This window comes from Sylvia atricapilla, chromosome Z, assembly GCF_009819655.1.
Source record: "Sylvia atricapilla isolate bSylAtr1 chromosome Z, bSylAtr1.pri, whole genome shotgun sequence".
In the NCBI taxonomy this organism is placed as follows: Eukaryota; Metazoa; Chordata; class Aves; order Passeriformes; family Sylviidae; genus Sylvia; species Sylvia atricapilla.
This window is the reverse complement of record NC_089174.1, coordinates 38,538,790-38,557,342: the sequence shown is the minus strand read 5'-3', so window position 1 is coordinate 38,557,342 and position 18,553 is coordinate 38,538,790.

Sequence of the window (18,553 nt, the reverse complement as noted above, 5' to 3'; positions counted from 1 at the left end):
CATGGTATGCCAAAACCTTTAATATATAAATTCCTTTACATAAACAGTAATTGTAAATATAAATATCCAGCAGATATTTTTGTTTAAAACCTATTTTCTTCCACCAGTCTTTACTTTCTATTTTCAGAATTCTATCATTCCTTTCTGCTTCCTTCTATACAGATTTACTTAATTTTTAGGAAAAAAAGATATTTCTTTTTTTGGGTACTCTGCAATCATAAATTGTTCAGATTAACATACAGTGTTTTCTTGTTTTCATATTTTGCAATTCTGTTTGCATCTCTAATAGGTTAATCAGGCTGAGGAGGAAAGATCAAGAACTGTATCTATGTTCTGGATTTGATACAGTTTGCTTCATGACAAGAGGCCACCTTTAGGGAGGCCAGAATACTGGACTATTCCCTATAAATGATGAAAATACCATGTTTGTGGTTGGGGAGTGGAGGAGGTGAAAGTCTCACATAAGTCATGACAAGAAGACTTTGAATTATTAAGTTTACTGCTTTGAACCTTCTCATCTACCTATTTTGAAGTGAAAATTATGACTCCTTTTTGAGGCTGTGACCTCTACTTTTTATTATGGGATGTAGTAACAATGTGGGACAAAACATACAGACGGTGATTATAGTACACCAAAGGAGATGTTTTGATTGAATGATAAAAGACAGATTGTCTTTTATCTTAACTCTCATATGAGTATTGCTCATGTAAACCTAGTAAAGTCTAAAGTTTACCCACAACAGAACAAGTTGGAAGAATGTAAACCTGACTTTTCAATCACTTGCTCTTAATTTTATTGCCTTGTAAAGTTTTATTGTGTATCTTCACAGAGAGAAAGTTCTCTTTGCTTAGTTTGTTTTGTTCCAAATGAATATATTCTTTCCCTATTCCTCAGAATTTTTAAAAGGAACAGGAAGGGAAAAGCTTAGTAAAATCCCTATATCACAGACTAGCTAAAAAGGTGAAGAAGGATAAAAAGATGCCTGTATGAGTGGCACATTATTTCATTCAAAGTCTTCTTTTAAGGCATTTTTTGTGAGGGATTCTAAGAGGGAAAAGATATATGGATTTTGTTGAATGAACATCTGTAGATTTGTAGAATAAATCAATTGCGTCTCCCTGAAGATGCAAATGCCCATTTTCATCTGTAGGAACAGTGATCATATGTTTGTCACCTTAGTCTAAAATATACATGTTTGAAATCAATGAAGCAGCATTTTTCATTACTTGCTGCATTTCTATGGGGATAAAAAAATGGTGGCACCGAAGTGCGCTAAAACGTCATATAACATTGTGCTGTCCCTTTTTTGATTCTCTATTCCATTGTGTGACTTTTCACCTCACTGTTAATAAAGACTTTTTAAAATAAAGTGAGGAAAATATTTTTTAAAAGAATTTGTATTAAAAAGTTTAAAGCTGACAACAATATACTGATTTTTTTTCAACAGTAAATATATGTAGAAGTGCACATAATATATTGGTGAGTGTGGTTATTTATCGATATTTTGGAGCACTAATGCAACAAATTTGCTATGCATTGACACATTTTCCATGGCAAATATATTTTTTCTTAAGTACATTAGAAAATAAATAGCAGCACATATGCTGGTACATTTTTAAAGCTTTGTGTGGGCTCTAGCTACAAAGGGCTTATAATTATTTATGTACTCAACATTTAGTGTATAAATATGATTTAGTTAGGTTTTGGGAAAACATTTTCCAGTACATCCAGTGTTGTGTAAATGAAAAATATGTTATAAATGAAGTGCACAACTTACCATGAAACGTAGTTACTGTCAAAATAAATTTACAATATTGTTATTCATGACAGCGATGTACAAGGAAAAAGGCATGTAAAAGACAAAATTCCTTTAAGGAATCATCGGCATAAATTCCGGACATGCAACTATAACAAGTTATTAGAGGATTGATAAGAAAATATCCTTTGAAATAAAATTAATTACTTTTAGAAGTAATAGTGGTTGTTTACACTCAAGGCAGAGCTATAGCCACATAAGCTGTGTGATCCTACAGGAAAAGAATGTTCTTTGTAACAGAAAAATATTTCCAGAGTCAGAAAACCTGATTCTGAAAAATCTTGTGCCCTAACCTCTGCATGCAATGCACATTCTTTGGAGTAAATATGCAGAAATGTGATTTTTTGCAAATTAAGGACCTAATTCTGCAGCCAAAAGTATGGCAATTTCTTAGTGTTTCTGATCATTTAATGACATTGCATTATCAAGAATGAAGAAAAGTAAAAATCTTGCAGAAGCTAAAGCTGACTAAAAAGATACATGCATAAAGGTATGGAAAGTAATTTCAGTGTTGGGATTTTTTTAAGTGCAAACAACAGTATGCTTAAAATAATACAGAACAGAAGGGATGCACCCTTTAAACTTCCTCTTTTTAGAACCTTTTCCTGGGGCCATTTGGTGGTGGTGGTAAGGAAAGAAGGGTTTGATGAGCTTGAGTACAGAAATTTTGAAGCTGCTAATTCGAGAAACAGAAACAAAACCACAAAAGTGTTCATAAACTGTGCTTTGTGAAGAAATCATACACATCTTTATTTCCACAGGACTGTATGAAAAGTAATTTTTGACAAAAACTGACACTCTTCTTTGGATGTATTCCCCAAACCTCCTAATCTTCGCTCTTCCTATTTCTAAGAAAAGAGTCAGACATCACAATATTATCGCAGAGACGGATGCCCTTATGTCAAACACTGACATAAACTTACCCCTTAAATTCATATGAATTTCTGATGTATGATGAAATGTTGATGTTTCTAACATTTTGTATAAATAACAGTGAATAAATAGAACAGTAAATCCACAGTAAAAATCAACTTCAGCCAATGAGGAAATGTGTGTGTATACACATGCACACACACATGCATGTAGATGAGCTATGAAGTTGGTGCTAAGATTCTTTAAATGTTATCATTTTGTATTATGTCAAATATTGAAAAAACATGCAGAGTTCAGAACCATCCTCCCCACACTCGCTACATTTGGAGATACTCAAACCATTTCAAGAAATAGTTGAGATTTTCAAGGTTTTTTCAAGGTGGCAAAAAAATAAGACCTTGAAGTCTCCTGTATGAGATAAACAACCTGACTGCTAATAGAAAAGCTTATAGAAAAGCTTGCAACCTCCCTCACATACAGACAGGGCTTTTTTAAAAAAAAAAATAAGTTGTTTTCTAGTTACATCTAGGGCTTGAAAAATCATTTGACTGGTATCAAAATAAATTTCATATACACATACATAAATCTCTACGTTGAACATCATATCTAAGCTACTGTGCAATATGTGTCCTAAAAAATTCTAATTCTAATCCTGGGTAATCTGTTACCCAGCTAGTATGCCCTTTACCAAGTCAATGGAAGTGTACTTCTCCCAGTCAGTCACACAATTTTATGTAGCACCAGGGTTCATGCCTTTGGATTGGGTGAGGCAGTGGGCATCAGAAAAATATTCCTAAATCTGCAGAAGAGAAACAGATACTCAAAATCCATGCAACAGTGCCTGCAAGCAATTTATAAGGCCAATGTCCATTTATTTTAAAAGCAGTCATGGTAAAGTCTGGATTAAAAACAGGAAATCTGCAAGACATCTCTCACTACATATTATAAATTCAGTGATGTACACCTGCCTATGAACTATTTAAATTATTAACAGAATTTCAGCACACTTCTTTACAGCTTGTGGACTGAAGTCTGAGAAGCCCAAGAATATCTATCCCACCCTTAGATGTATGGCCTTGAAAAAAGCCATTAACCTTAACATTAATTTATACAATGCAAAGAATATATCAAAGTTTTGACTAGCTTGCTTTATTAATATCTGGGAAGACCTTAGGAGATGAAACCTTTTATGTAAATAGACAGCATGATAATAGAAATGAGATCCTATCTTTTATTTAGCAAAAAAATGACATGGTAACTAATATTAATTATCTGTATTTTTTAAATTATATGTATTTCAGGAGATGGTCCTATTTCTTTCAGTAAGAAATAATAGTATTTTCCTGTTCTTTTTTCCATAGAGAAACTTTTTTTCCATAGAGAAACTTTTTTTCCATAGAGTATTCATTTCCATGAATAAACAGTAGAAAAACAGACCTTGGACTACTTGGTGTAAAATAGATTTGATTGCATGTCTTCTTATAATAGAAAACTAGAGCCCAGAATATTTTCATCTAAATAGATGGGAGATATTTGGAATAAACAAGGGAGGTGTCATACAGATAAACACGAAACAGGAATTGCGACAGCACATCTACATTCTTACAAAATGTTTCCTGCTAATTCCTTCATTCAAAGGAATCATGCATAGATGTTTTAATATTCTTAGTAGCTTCATCAGCTTCATTAATCTCATTTTCTGCTATTTTTTAGTGACTATGGAGTCACGCTGCTAGCCATGAGTAACTGCTAGGCATGCCATATTTTATTTTCTAGATGACAGGATACAAAATGTACTGTTTCTAATACCTTTAAGTCTATTGCACATAGAAACATTCCTTATCATTAGGGTATTTTGTGTATTCTATATGAAGCATCAAATCTAAAAGTAAACATATACTGATGTTGCTTTTTGTTCTTTTGTGGTTTCTGTGGTATTTTTTTGTTGGTTATCCACTGCATCCAAACACCCTCACAATAAAGAGAAAAGGCTTTGCGGTTTTTAGCTAAATCCCACCCTGTTTGTGAATAAATTATTTCAATAGGGTCCTAGAGGATGTTAATATTTAATTCAAAAACTGTAGACTTGGTAAGAAAACATTCATAGTATTTCAGTAGTTGCATCCCCAAGATATATCCTCTCTATTTTTTTAATTAAAAGTATTATTAAACATTCTTTCTGTGGTGTATTTTTTTTTCTCCACTTCATTCAATGACACTAGAAATAGAAGTTTGAATCTCACAAATGGTAACCATTCAGCCATGGTCCCCTCATTATGGCAGTTCAAAAGCGTTACATGTGAAATTCTTTTGTATTTACAGGTAGGAACAGGAAATACTTTTCCAGTTACGGTGATTCAGTTAAAAAAGCATAAAGGATCTTCTTCTTGCACAGCAAATACACCCCATGAAATTAAAATGCAACTGGATTGTTTAGTGTAATGATGTATAAATCAGCAACTCACACTGATGAGTTATCGGTGTTGTGTTGCTATGATTTTTCTGCATTGATGTTCAAATTCAAAATATATACATCTGATTTAAAACAATTCAATAATTTTTGTCATAAGCATAAAAATTCAATTTTTTACAGGTAAATCATACTGGAAATTAGCAGTTAAATATGGAATAAGATATTTAAAATGTTTCATATATTCTTTTACGTGACACATTTATAGAGTTCATTTATTTTTAGACAATAGACTGAGGGATTTTTGATTTATTCCCAGAAGTCATAAAAGGAATAAAAGGACAAAATTCATAGAAAAGTAGAAGAATGTAGAACGGGAATTTGTTGATAAAGCTTTTTATAAAGCCCTGAAAGTTTGCTTTTATGATATTCTTGTACAGATATTTTTCAATTCATATGAAGGGTTTATTTGAGATAATTTCATCAAGCATATCAACTTTAAATTATTTATTTTATAAAAACAAACTAACAAATTTTAGTTTGAAGCTGATATTTAGATGTCTGTTTGCCTCAGTAAAGTACTTCAATATGTAAATTCAGCACAGCATGAAATGCTTATTATGTACATTCTCTCTATGTCTGGTACATTCTCCCTGAAAAATAATAATACTTAACAGCTCCCTGAAACAGGAAAATTTTTGAGTATCTAGAGTTCCCTTCACAGTATTATTTTATGATTACAAGCAAACCTGTTTAGTCAGAAACTAATTAGGAAAGCATAAGTGAATGCTTGTTATTCAGTATTCTGGAATGGTTAAGTGCTACATTTGAGAAAAGAAATGTTTTTTAAATGAGTCAAATAATCCATGTTATGGCAGTAAGGCTTCCCTTGTACCTGGCTGCCCACTCTGACACGTACTAGTCATTAAGAGTCATTTCACCACTACCAAATTCACCTTAGTATGGTATACTGTAATATACTTAAAAGCTAAACATGCTTGCAGCAAATCTGTCTTACTGTTTCACATTGGCCTTTTTTAAATTATTCTGTGAATTTCCTTATGTTTTGCTCGTAATCATGTATCTAGTGGAGAACCTACAGTTGTAATTACATAAAAAGTAGCTGCAACGGAGATTCCTTCTCCATAAGGTGTTTGTTGTACCATGAGACAGCTCACAATATGTGTCTGCACTGCCAGCTCACATCTGTTTTGTTTCCATCTTGCTGAATTGTGTCTCTCCAAACTGTGTTTCAGTGCTCCTGAGATGAATTCATGGGAAAAGCTCCTGTCACCAATCCTTAGTGCCAAGATCTCCTAAGGACAGTGAGCTCCATTCTGGCTGACTAGACGTCATCAGCCATGTAGCTCTTCTCTGTCGTTCCAGGGCCAGCTGGAATCTGGGAAGAGGCATGCATGGTTGTGTTTCTACAGACACTGTGCTGCAGCAGGCACATAGGGACATACCTCACCTGGAAACTTTTCTTATTCCATGCTCAATAAAAAGAGTAAGAGGGTCAAGGGTGGCTAGTTTTGTTCAGTCCTGAGAAAGGAGACACACAACATGACAGGCTGACAGTGACTTGGTCTGTCCAGGAGCCAAAGAAGATGGTGCAAAGGAGGAAAAGCAGCTGATGATTTCTCCTCTTGTTAGCAGAAAAAAAAAAACAAAAAAAAACAAACCACATCAATACGACCTTTGGTGTCCTCTTTAAGGCATTTCTAGAAACAATAAAATTTTAGGATCCTCACAGCTCAGCTGAGCACAGTTCTTTCCCTATCTAGTTGACAATATCAGAGAAATGATGCAATACAGTCTCTCCAGAGCATGTGATGCATTAAAAACAGTGCGTTTGTAAGGAAATTATAGTTAAAAAATTACTTAAATAATATCAACCTCAAATGTCCAGCATCGCATAGTACTATCTAAGAAATCCATGCATAATGCTCTTTATTCATTTGGTTAGGTCAAGAAACTTATACCATGCTAGCTACTTGCCTCCTACTGAGAACTGAGATATCTCACTCAAAACCATTTTCTCTTGCTCCAGAAGACAAGTGTCAGACAGTATCTGGCAGAGACAGCAATATTAGGTAAAATGAGACCTCATAGTGCCTTAAGAACACGTGGCAGGAGTCAGGCCTCCTCCCTCAGGGTAAGCAAGATCTTCAAAAACACTTATTGTTGATTCAGGGGGCAGCTACATGTTCAGTGCTCTGAAAAAAATTACAAAACTTTCAGCTCATAGAATCATAGAGTGGAAGGAAGCTCTAGGGGTCATTTGATCCAATTTCCCTACTCAGGCAGGGCCACCTGTAAGAAGTTGTCTGTAACTATGAGAAGACAAGATCACTTTTAAAAGCAGCTAAGGATGGAGACTTCACAACCTCTTTCAGTAACATCTGTCTGTGATAAGTCACAGTAAAAAAGTGCTTCCTGATGTTGAGGAAGAGTGTCCAGGACTTCTGTTTCTGCCCGCTGTCTCTTTTCCTGTCACTGGGAAGCAATGGAAATGACTGCCCTTCATTCATTTATGTACATGGGTGAATTCCCCTCTGAGTATTCTCCTCACCAGGCTGAACAGTCTCATTTCTCTTGCTCTTCATTCATGGGAGAGACCACCAATGCCTTAATAATCTTTGTGGCCCTTTCCTGTCTCTCTAGTGCTGAGGAGAGGATCAGCTCTCTCAAATTGCTGCCAGTGCTTTGTTTATTGCAGCCAGTATACTACTGGGCATCCCTGTAGCAAGGGTACATTGCTGATTTATGTTCAACTTGTTTCACCAAGACTCCCAGGTAATTTTCTCAAAAGCTGCTTTCCAGATGGATGACCCCAGCATATACCAGGACATGGGCCTCTTTCTCTCCACAAATGGAGTTTGTATCTATAAATTGATCACATTGATTGGATGCTCTGAAAAGCACACTACTGACATTATAAACACTATTAATCAGCTAGATTTCTTCATTGGTACATCTTTTACTCAAAATGACAACAGTTAATTTATTGTAATTGAAGTCTATATAAATAACTAACCAGATGATGTAAAAAGATAGTGTTTCAGCAAATACGATAAAAAGAGATTCAGCAATCATTTTTTGCAGTTGTCAATATGCTATGCATGTGTGTGTGTGTGTGTGTGTGTGTGTGTGAAGATCAATGGTAGAGTGAACAGTAATGTTTTTATTCTGACTGTGATCACATCTCTCACTTTCCATTTTATTTAGAGTGGGAACTTCTTGGTACTAGAAATTATGTGGTTCCATGAGGTGTATGGAACAGCATTAGTCAAATGGCCACTAGCTCTTTTCTTTAGGTGACTTCTAGGTGTCAGATTCTCCTTAAATGGTAGCTAATAAAATAGAATTATGGCAATGACAAATCAAAGCATATCACATAGTATTGTTTTTTTCAGTATAAACTATAGAAATGTTCATCTTGCCCTAAGCTCTTGATTGAATTAGTTTGTGAATACATTTTGTATATCAAATTTTATGACAGTATTTCAACATATTGTAAAATTATATATTCTACAATAAAAGAAAAAGTTACTTAAAAATGAAGAGAAAGCCCTATTGAAAACAATCAAAGCAATATGTGATAATAGACTGTCAAATATCTGCCTGTTTTTAGGATACACTCAGTAATATATAGCCAAACAACACAAATTTTAAACAAGTTGGAACACTAAAAAGTTTCAAGATTCTTTCCTTTTTTTTAATAATTATTGTAAACTATCAGTCACAACATTTCTTTTAAAAAACTCCCACTGGAGAAATACAAATAGTGTGGTACAGTGTAAATAGCTTGCAGTTGATATACATGCAGAGCTTAAGAGATTAGTGTGTCTGGTGGCTTAAGAATTTTAACTGCATTTCCCTAGACTGTGTATTCCTTATTACGTACATCATGCTTCCTGGATTTTTATTGTTTGGGTTTGGTTTTTTTGGTTTTGCTTTTGTTGATTTATTACCTATAATCTGGCTGAAAATTTAAAATGCCAAAATTATTATTTTTTTCTTAGAGATGTCAAGATATTTTAACTTAAACAACAATCCTCTTGCAGTAAGGGAAAAATACAGACATATACAGACATACAGTATGAAATGGAAAGAGTTTTGAACAGTATCTACTCAATGACAGGAACATGCAAAGTCAATGAATTGCCCAAAATTCAGGAAAATTGACAAGGCTAGAAGTTGATCCCATTATTCCATTTCTTCTTTTCAAGCACCAGTTCAATTTGTCTCCACGTAGAACAATTCTTTACTAAATTTATCTTATATAATGAATAATCTCCTGATATTCAGTAAATTGGAGGTGTAATTGGTTTGCATCTCCTCCAATATGATATTTTCAAATATAAAATAAAAAAAAATAAGAAAAAACCTATGCCTTTATTTTATAGCTGGCGCTAATTAAAATTCTGCTAAGAATTTTTTTGAATTATCAAATTACAAGACTGTCCTTAGCCACAGTTCTTTAAATGGCAGGAAATAGGTGTTGGTTTGGGTTTTTGTTTGTTTGTTTGTTTGGTTTTTTTTGGGTTTTTTGTTTTGTTTTTTTTTAATGCTGTCTGTGTTTGCTTATGTTTCTCACTTTCTCTAAAAGCTATGAGTCACTTGCCAGTGAATTGAACTCTTTGACAACAGTGTATACCCAAGAAACATTGAAAGGGGTTTATGAAAGCTCAGGCTTATGATGAAAGCACTTCATATGGAATAATTACACCCATGGCCTACTCTTCAGGCTGTGCCAGTCAGTATTTAGGAGAATGAGGTCTTACATATATTTCCCTTTTAATTAAGTATTTATTTCCCTGAAATGCACAAGAATAATAATTCTGGGCTATACATTTTTATGTCTTCTGTAGGAGTGAAAGATAAAATCATCAAGAAACCATCAATGGCAAAACTCTTTTTGCTAGGGCACTGATAGAAGTTGTTCTTGACTTTTTAATGCAGACCATAGATGACATTTCATCCTGTGGTTGTATTTTTAGTTATTTATTTCTAAAAGTGATTATTTGAAAGAAAAAAATACTGTAACCACCATTTTTCTAAGTTCATTGTACACTTGCATATTACATAGAAGAGTATCTGTTAAACAGATCCATTCTGGATAATTTATTACATGAGCAAGAAATTTACATTTTTCAAATACTGTCCTTCTAGGTTAGCTCTCCTACATTCTATAATAATGGTTTTCTTTTCCTAATGTAGCTGACAGGCAGTTACTGCCTTGTGGAGCTGACCTTGCCTGTGGGCATGTTCTGAGACCTGCTGGCAATGCTCTTTAGAAGTGCTCCCAGATGAAAGCACTGGTGAAGGCAAACTGAAGTCTTATTCAGTGTCATCTCCAGCAAAGCCAGACAGGGAAGCCAGTTGCTCAAGCCCTCAGCATCTTGCCTTTTTATTTGAAAAGTTTTTCTGGCCATCTGCCCAATCAGGGCAAGAGAAGGAAGGCTAAAACAGCTCAGATAGATTCTTCCTTTTCAAGGTGATGAATATATAACCAAGAGCAATGAAAATACAGGAGGTCTTTATATACAAGGCTAATGGAAGGTTGTTTTGGTTTGGAATAAATTAGGGAAGAATTTTTAAAGGAGTTTTTAAATTAAACTTTTTATTACTCCTTTTTTCAGCTCTGGGTTTGGGAAGGAAAAAAATACTTTGGAGGAAAAGTGGAAAAAACTGGTTTATTGATAATGAAAAGAACACTCCCCAACACCAAAATGGGAAAAGGAACCGCGTTATAGTCGGGAAGGGTACTCAGCTTCTCTTGCAGATTTAGGACTTTTCCAACTTCTCAGGTCAGGTCAGGTCTGGAGCTGGTTCAAACCTTGGCAGGGTGGGGGGAAGGGAAAAGGAAGGAAAAAAAAACCAAACAGAAGAAAGAGAGAGAGAGAGAGAGAGAGAGAGAGAGAGAGGGAGGAATGGAAAAAAAAAAAAAAAGAAAAGAAGAAAGAGAAACAGTAGGGAAAAAAAACAACACAAAAAACAAACAAACAAACAAAAAACAGACCAAGCAAAAGCAAGCAGCAGAGAGCAGAAAGCCAGAGCAAGCAAGCCAGCAGCAGCAAAGCAAGAAGCCAGCAGGCCCTGCCAGAGAAAGAGGGGCAGCTGACAGACACACAACAATGTATCCAAGATATGGAATACATGGGATAAGAGGCAAGTCAACCCAGAACAAAGGTGAACACCTTAAATTGACAATTATTCCTAGTTAAGATCTAACACATTTTTATTTTTATTTATTTGTATTTGTCTCACCTTTTTAGCTTTTATTATTTTATATTATATAAATTTGAGGAGGGAGAGGGGGAGGTTCTGGATATTTATTCTTAGAGTGATTTCAGAATTCTTTGCTCATATGGAATTTCTAAGCCCTAAAAAATTAACTAAGGACTTAGCAGAATGCATAAGGCATCTCTGTACTTTCAGTTCTTGAATTTACAAAAATACCGCTTTAGGTTTGGAAAATTATGCCACATAAACATTAGATTAATAATTTTTCCACTGAAGAAAATGTAAGACGGTCACTACAAAATGAAATGTGTTCTTCCACATTACTTTTGAATGATTGTGGAAGCATAATACCATGGGACATTTTAGTCATTAAAGAGGTGAAGTTTCTATTAACAAATATTTCAATCAATATTAGAAGATACCATTTTAATACTCTGGTTAGAAAAAAATTTTTGGATGTATGAATGACTATAATTAGATAAGTTTAGCTCATGAAACTGTCAATTTTTTCCTCTCTTTACAGCTTTCTATTTATTGTTGCTTCAAATGAACTGTGTGGTTTTCTATTTCCCAGAAACTGCAGGCTTAAAAGGAAATAAAGAGCCTGAAGTGAGAAAAATTAAAAATAAAAGCAAAAATACTTTTTAGGTAATTGTGGTTTTTCCTTTGGACAGAGCTAAAAAAATTTTCTTCACCTTTCTCTATCATTTCATTATCATCACTAAAATGTTATTCAATTCTAGACCAACAAAAGTAATGGGAGTCAAACTGATGGCATTTAGAAAGCTAAGGTGTATAGAAAGCTAGCAATGAAAAAGGTCTGGAAACCTCTTTTGTTTATAATCTTGTGTGAAATATGTATGCATTTTTCAATCTGAAGTGAAACCACTTGACAGCAAGAAAGAGCAAATAGGATTGAGTTAAAATGTGCCTTCAGCTTCAGGGAAAGAGAAGGCACATTTTCACTGTGTAAAATTCTCCTTAGATCACATACTGTACAAATACTGTATGTGTGCGTTTAAACTTCTGAATTTCATAAACTAGACATCAGTAGTTCAAAAAGTGAATTTCTTTCCTAAATAAATGACATAAGAAATTAGAATGACAAACAACCTATCAGCCTGTAAGAAGTACATATAAAAATAGTTTTAGACTAAGATTTTTGCAACATGGGAGTCTTTTATGTGGGTTAAAATAAAGTTGTCAGGAGTTTATGCATCCACTTAAAAAAAATCAGCTAAAAAACCTGATTTGGAATCAAGTTACTGAAGCAGATGTAGTGGCACTTACTGCAGCTCTAGCACTGACTAGCAGAATGAAGCCTAAAGAACACTTTTCCAGAATCTGAGGCCTTTCTCAATGTCTCTACTTCAGTGAAATTAAATTAACTCCTTTGCTGGTGCACTGGGTAGAAAAGAGGGAGAGGTGGTCAAGTGGCTGCTGGCCATTTATTAGGTCCACTGAAGCTGTGGATCAAGCTTCCCTACATTTAATGCATATTTAATGTGGCATTAAAAAAATGAAAAATCGGTGGAAATTCAGGTACATGATAATCACACAAAATAATCTGTGTTGCACCAGAAAATCTGAAAGCAAATTTTCTAGTTTCTGAATCAGTGTAGACACAGTCAAATAAGTTATTTTTGAGGATTTTTTAGGGAAAATTAGTGTAAGAGATTCTACAAACTGGTACTTATATTAGAGACAGAGTGGAATAAAAATTTAATAGCTTCCTAGGTCTATCTAAGGAAGGTTACGAGTTCAAATCTTTGAGAAAAACTTGAAAATTTTAAAAAGCATAAAGTTGTCTATCTTTAGGATTTAATTGCCAAAGTCTTTTCATGACTTCAGCAACACAGAGATCCAGAAATTTTATATATATTATAAAGATATATGTTATGTAAAACACTTCAAGTCATCTTGTTTCTTGTCTCTGCTCTGTTTTTATTTTCACTCACTTTCACTGCATCAAAGGCAAAATACTTCCAGTTTCATCACTTAAAAGTATTTTGTTATTACTACAGGCATATTGATTTGTAATTTTCTATCACCTAAAAAGGAAACCCATCCTTGCCTCACACTCACCCCCCTCAAAAGAGGGCTTTTTTGAAAAATGTATTCCTTCCCTGCAGCACTTGGTGTGAGTTCTAATGGAATTTCAAGTTTCTTAATACCATTAGGATTCTTATCTATTTCTTATACAGAATGAAACTGTAGAAAACAGCTTGTGAGGTTAGGTTGGAGTAAGCCTACATGTGAAAACAGAAAGTGACTGTTCTGTGAAGCAGTATCAACAAACTGGTACTATGTGTAGCACATAAACATAAAAAAATATTGTAGTGACGTGATTATAATAGTTAATTTTCATTTAGAATTGGTTTATTGCATCAAGAGATAGAAAACAGTCAAGGTAAAACTATGGCAGCATAGTCTGTAGGGCTTCTGTTGTTAGCAGTGCAGCATGTGCTGCAAGCATTCTCATAAATAATGGCACCAAAAATGTGTTTTTCTCAGTACTGTTTCCCAGATTTCAAATATACAGGAGCAAAAGCCAAAGTAGCATGTCATGGTGCAAGACAAGAGGGAGATGATAAAGGTAGGAGTTCAGCTTACTGTTTCGCTTGCTTGCAGTCAGAACCTTTTCCCTGTTATCAGAAGTGTCGTTCACTGCCCCAGAGCAGACCTTGTAAGTAAAGACAGAGGTCACTGGGCTGCCTGCAGGGAGGAAATAATAATCTAAAAATAAAGCTAGTCTTTCAGACACTGCTACTTCCTAGTGCAGGTATTTTAATTTTATATGTAGGATGGATGTCTCTCAAAATTTCCAATTTCCACTTCTACTAATTATCTCTTGCTCTACTTGAAAATCCGAGGGATGCTTTGAAAGCATCCTTCATTATCATTCATTATGTTGGAAGATAATGCTTAATAATAAAGTAGAACTTGCAAATTTCATTGCTGACATGGAATTTGAAGATAAGTGCTGAGAATTTTTTTTTGTAGTCAAGTAAGAATGGATTTGTCTTATGATGTTATAAATAAACAATCCAGCACACAGACTAAGACTACTGGGGTCCAGAATAAAATGTGTAACAGAGAACAGGTAAAGAACACACCTGAGAAGATGTGCTTGCAAGTCATTAATGTGTCCTTGTCTCTAACCTTTCTACATTTCCTAGAGAGAAAACACTTTATTAAAGAATACCGGGGTGAGTATATCATATGTTAATTCTGAGTCAAAGTTCATGCTATGAACACATAGTGGCAAATGTGCAAGTATTCCAGACAAAATTAATCAGATTTAGGATTAGCTTGTTTCCAGTTTCATGGCGTATAGTTTACAAACCTCTCTGGCAGTAGTGAACAAATATACCTTGCTGAGCTACCATGGTTCAGAAGGAAAAATAGATTATGATGCTAAATACCTTAGGAGAGATATTAATATTAAAAATCTCTTTCTCAGCAAACCTGAATAATAAGCAAATGTCCCTTGCAAGCAGCAATATTGCTATTTCCTGGCTCCATACTCCAGATATATTTCCTGGCTCACCCCAGTATTTGGCGCAAAACCTGAAAGAAAGATATCCAGGATTCATTTTAAATAAGGACTCAAAGTCACCCTATACAATACATTTAAAAGTCCTAGTTTGCAGCTGAGAATCTGGAAATACAAAGACTTCACTTGTCTATAATAGATACACTTTGCTACTTCTATATTATTTAAAGATGACATACTGTAAAATCTTAAGGGAGAGCTAGAAGTCAAAGGCCAAACAATTTTATTCCTGACAGATAATATGTAGCAACTTAAATGTAAACTAGAAAGAAAATATTTTTATTGATGGTTTGCTTCCCATTTGCAAAACTATTCCTATGCTGAAGTCAGGGAGCAAAACAATAGACAGAAAAAAATCAAGAAGAAAATATAAATCTGAATATATAAAACTTAAAAGGAGTAAGAATACAAAGCTTGGCACTCAATCCATCCAAATTGCAAATGTTTCTTGTTCCATTCCCACAGATGAGATTTTTTCTGGGTCAAACAAAGAAGACCCTATTAGTGGCCAAGGTTAATTTATTCAATTTTCTTGCAAATAAATTTAGACACATAGCTTCAGTCAGCTCTGAGCAACAGAAAGTAACCTGAACTAAGTGGTGTAATCAGCATTACTGGAGGTTGCCATTCCTTCTTCCCTAATCTTCCTCAGACACTTGAAAGTGTCTTTCATTATGGAACAAAATGCTACATATTTACAGCTAAATATTGTATCATCTACTATATATTACATACATAATAGACTACTGTGTTAAATATAGTAGATGATTATATGTATATATACACAATACATAGTAGTTATAATGTTATATAGTATATTTTGCATATAATACATTTTTTGTGTATATGTGGCATTGTAGTAGACAATATGGCAATATTTTCCTTAAAGCACCAATATATTATTTCTGTTGCTATTATCACAAGAAGAACTGACATTTTATACTGAAGGAAAGAAAACATGCAGAGTCAAATGGATTTTTTATAAATGACCTCTAGAGTTTAAGGCTCTGTCTCCTGGGATTGACTAGACTATTTGCCAGAATCATAGCCATATTATCCAGTAATGCTACAAAAAGCTGGGGAGAAAAAAAAAAGGAAAAAAATGTGAATCCTTTTCTTTTGCTTTGTGCTAGTGGCTGGCATATTTTCCCCTTGAAAAATATAGACAATGGTCTTAGAAATTTCCTAATATATTCAGGTTGCTTTAAAGAATGCTAATCTGACATTTAATAATCCTTTATATAGAAGAGAAGCAATTAGGCCCAGGCAAGGTATCTGGTTACAAAAGAGATTATGTTTCAGGTTAACCTAAAAAAAATTTCAAAAATCATTCACTTTTAATCTCTGCTTAGATCCAAATTTCACTCTCAATATGTTGCAAATGCAATGCTAAATATAAATATTCTTTGAATTTATAATGCAAAACTTTATTCATTCACGTATACAAAAAAACTAACATTCTTGACAAGGTCATACAGCTTCTTGTAATTTATTTTTCTACTAGGTTAATTCCATATTTCATCATTCCTGCAAATTTAATGATTATCAGTTTGCTCCCGCTTTATACCTTTGATATCTAGCTCTAAAAATCTACACCCATATCCATGACACTGACAGCTCTTTAAGTAAGTTTAAGACTGGTGCAATTGGTGCAGTACAGCATATTCAAATGCTGAATTATTTCATTTTCAGAAATTCATATATAATGACAATTTCACCATTTGACATGCCATGTCTGTACTTAAACCATAAAAAAAAAAAAATTCCTCTGATTTACTTCTGGGTTATCTAAAGTTGCAAATAAACATCTGTCAAGCCTTTATTGCTGTCTACCACACAGAAAATTATGAAAAGGCAAAGCTGTTCAGGAGACCTCTAGCCTTAAAAACAGACATAAATGCATGTAAAGTGAAAGCAAAGAGTTCAGAATTATTTTCCAAAACTGTCTTAATTTTGGGGTTCTAAGTTTTGAAAGCCATCCTTTTCTTATGGTTCGAGGCTCTTTAAATGCAAATACAGAGTCTCACCTATTCACACCTATTTTTGGATCTGGATAATATATAATGTGTCCCCCTACAAAGTTCAAATCACCAGAATCTTTAAAAATACAGATAACAAGGGTTTGTCTTTGTAATAAAATCTCCTTTCAGTGACTTTCAGTGATTCGTTTAACTGCTGATTTAACAGTCTGCTCAAAAGTAGAGGATCTGAACCTGAGGTAGCAGTAAGCTGAAAAAAAAGACCCAGAAGTGAAAAGGGTATAATGGTGTTGGACATTATGAAAGAACATATGAGAGATAAAGTCCCTCTCATTCCTGCCTTTCATTTGCATGACATAACAGGGTAACTCTGACCATAAAAACCTGGCACCAGAGCCAGGCAAGAAATCTGGTCAGGCAATATAAAAATGTGGTTTTCTCTTACCTGCCTACTGTATTATCCTACTAGCAGTTCTTATGGTTTAAAGATGAGGGCCAATATTAGGGAAGAACCAAAGGTGTAGCAGGATAATGCTCTCTCAAGGTTTGTGACCTACATGTGCCAAACCTAGTGACTTTATTCCAGATTTGGTTCTGAGGTTGAGACTTTCATGAGTCACTAATTAGAATTCAAAAATTAGCCCTCCTCAAATTTCCTTGACTTCTCAAGTATGTTTTCCAAATTTGACATGTGCCAAAGCTCCTCTCTAAAGTATGAATAAAGAAAAAGACCGTCTGCAAAAGGAGAAAAAAGAAACCACCCTGAAGATTCCAATACAAAAACACTCTAAGTCAGTTTCCTTGCAAAATACACTGTGTATGTGAAAATTTTTTTAAAAAATAATATAAGTATCAAAGAAAACATAATATAAAGTCTATATAAACTGTCTGTAAGTAAACACGACAACGAGTTCTGCTGAAAGTAGGAAATAAAGGTAACTTGGGAGTTCTGGACTCCTGAATGCATTCTTCAAAATTGTGATCTGAAGTTTGGGAGGAATTTTACTGCATAAAATGAATGTAGAAAGAAAAAAAGGAGCCTTTGATAGCTTTCTTAAGAAACAGCTCATAGTAGACAACTTATAAACAGCTGAATGTTACAATTTTGTCATATTTACTAGTCTTATACCACTGCTGCTCAATAATGTGTTATATGAATTTATATCAATGTTACTCTTTTGGGGTTTTTCATCCTTGAAACATGTTTATGTAACTGACCAAGAAGTAATGTGTAGTTTTAGGGATCATATTGGATATGGGATAAAATAGAAACAGCATGCTCTTCTATCTTGTACTCAAAGATCTCAAAAAATATTGTTTTAATTATTTTTTAATTGATTTTTCTCTCACATGTGAGTATACCCAGCTGTGGCCAGTGGAGAATAAGGCCACAAGCTGGATCTCTATACCATTTTCCAAGTTTGCCTGTCACTAAGTACATAGCTGCTGCATCAACTCTTCTGGGAACAGATAATAAATAGTATTTTAGCACAGTGACAACTCAATTATCCAATGGCCTTGGAGCTTGTTACCTGAAATGAGTCACGTGACAACATCAGCACCCCTTTTTTACCAGTCCATTTCAGAGCTGATTCTGTAAACTTACGCCACTGTTTACATTATTTTTATCTAACAAAATTCTGTATTTCCTAGGTCCTAGTAGCCCTTA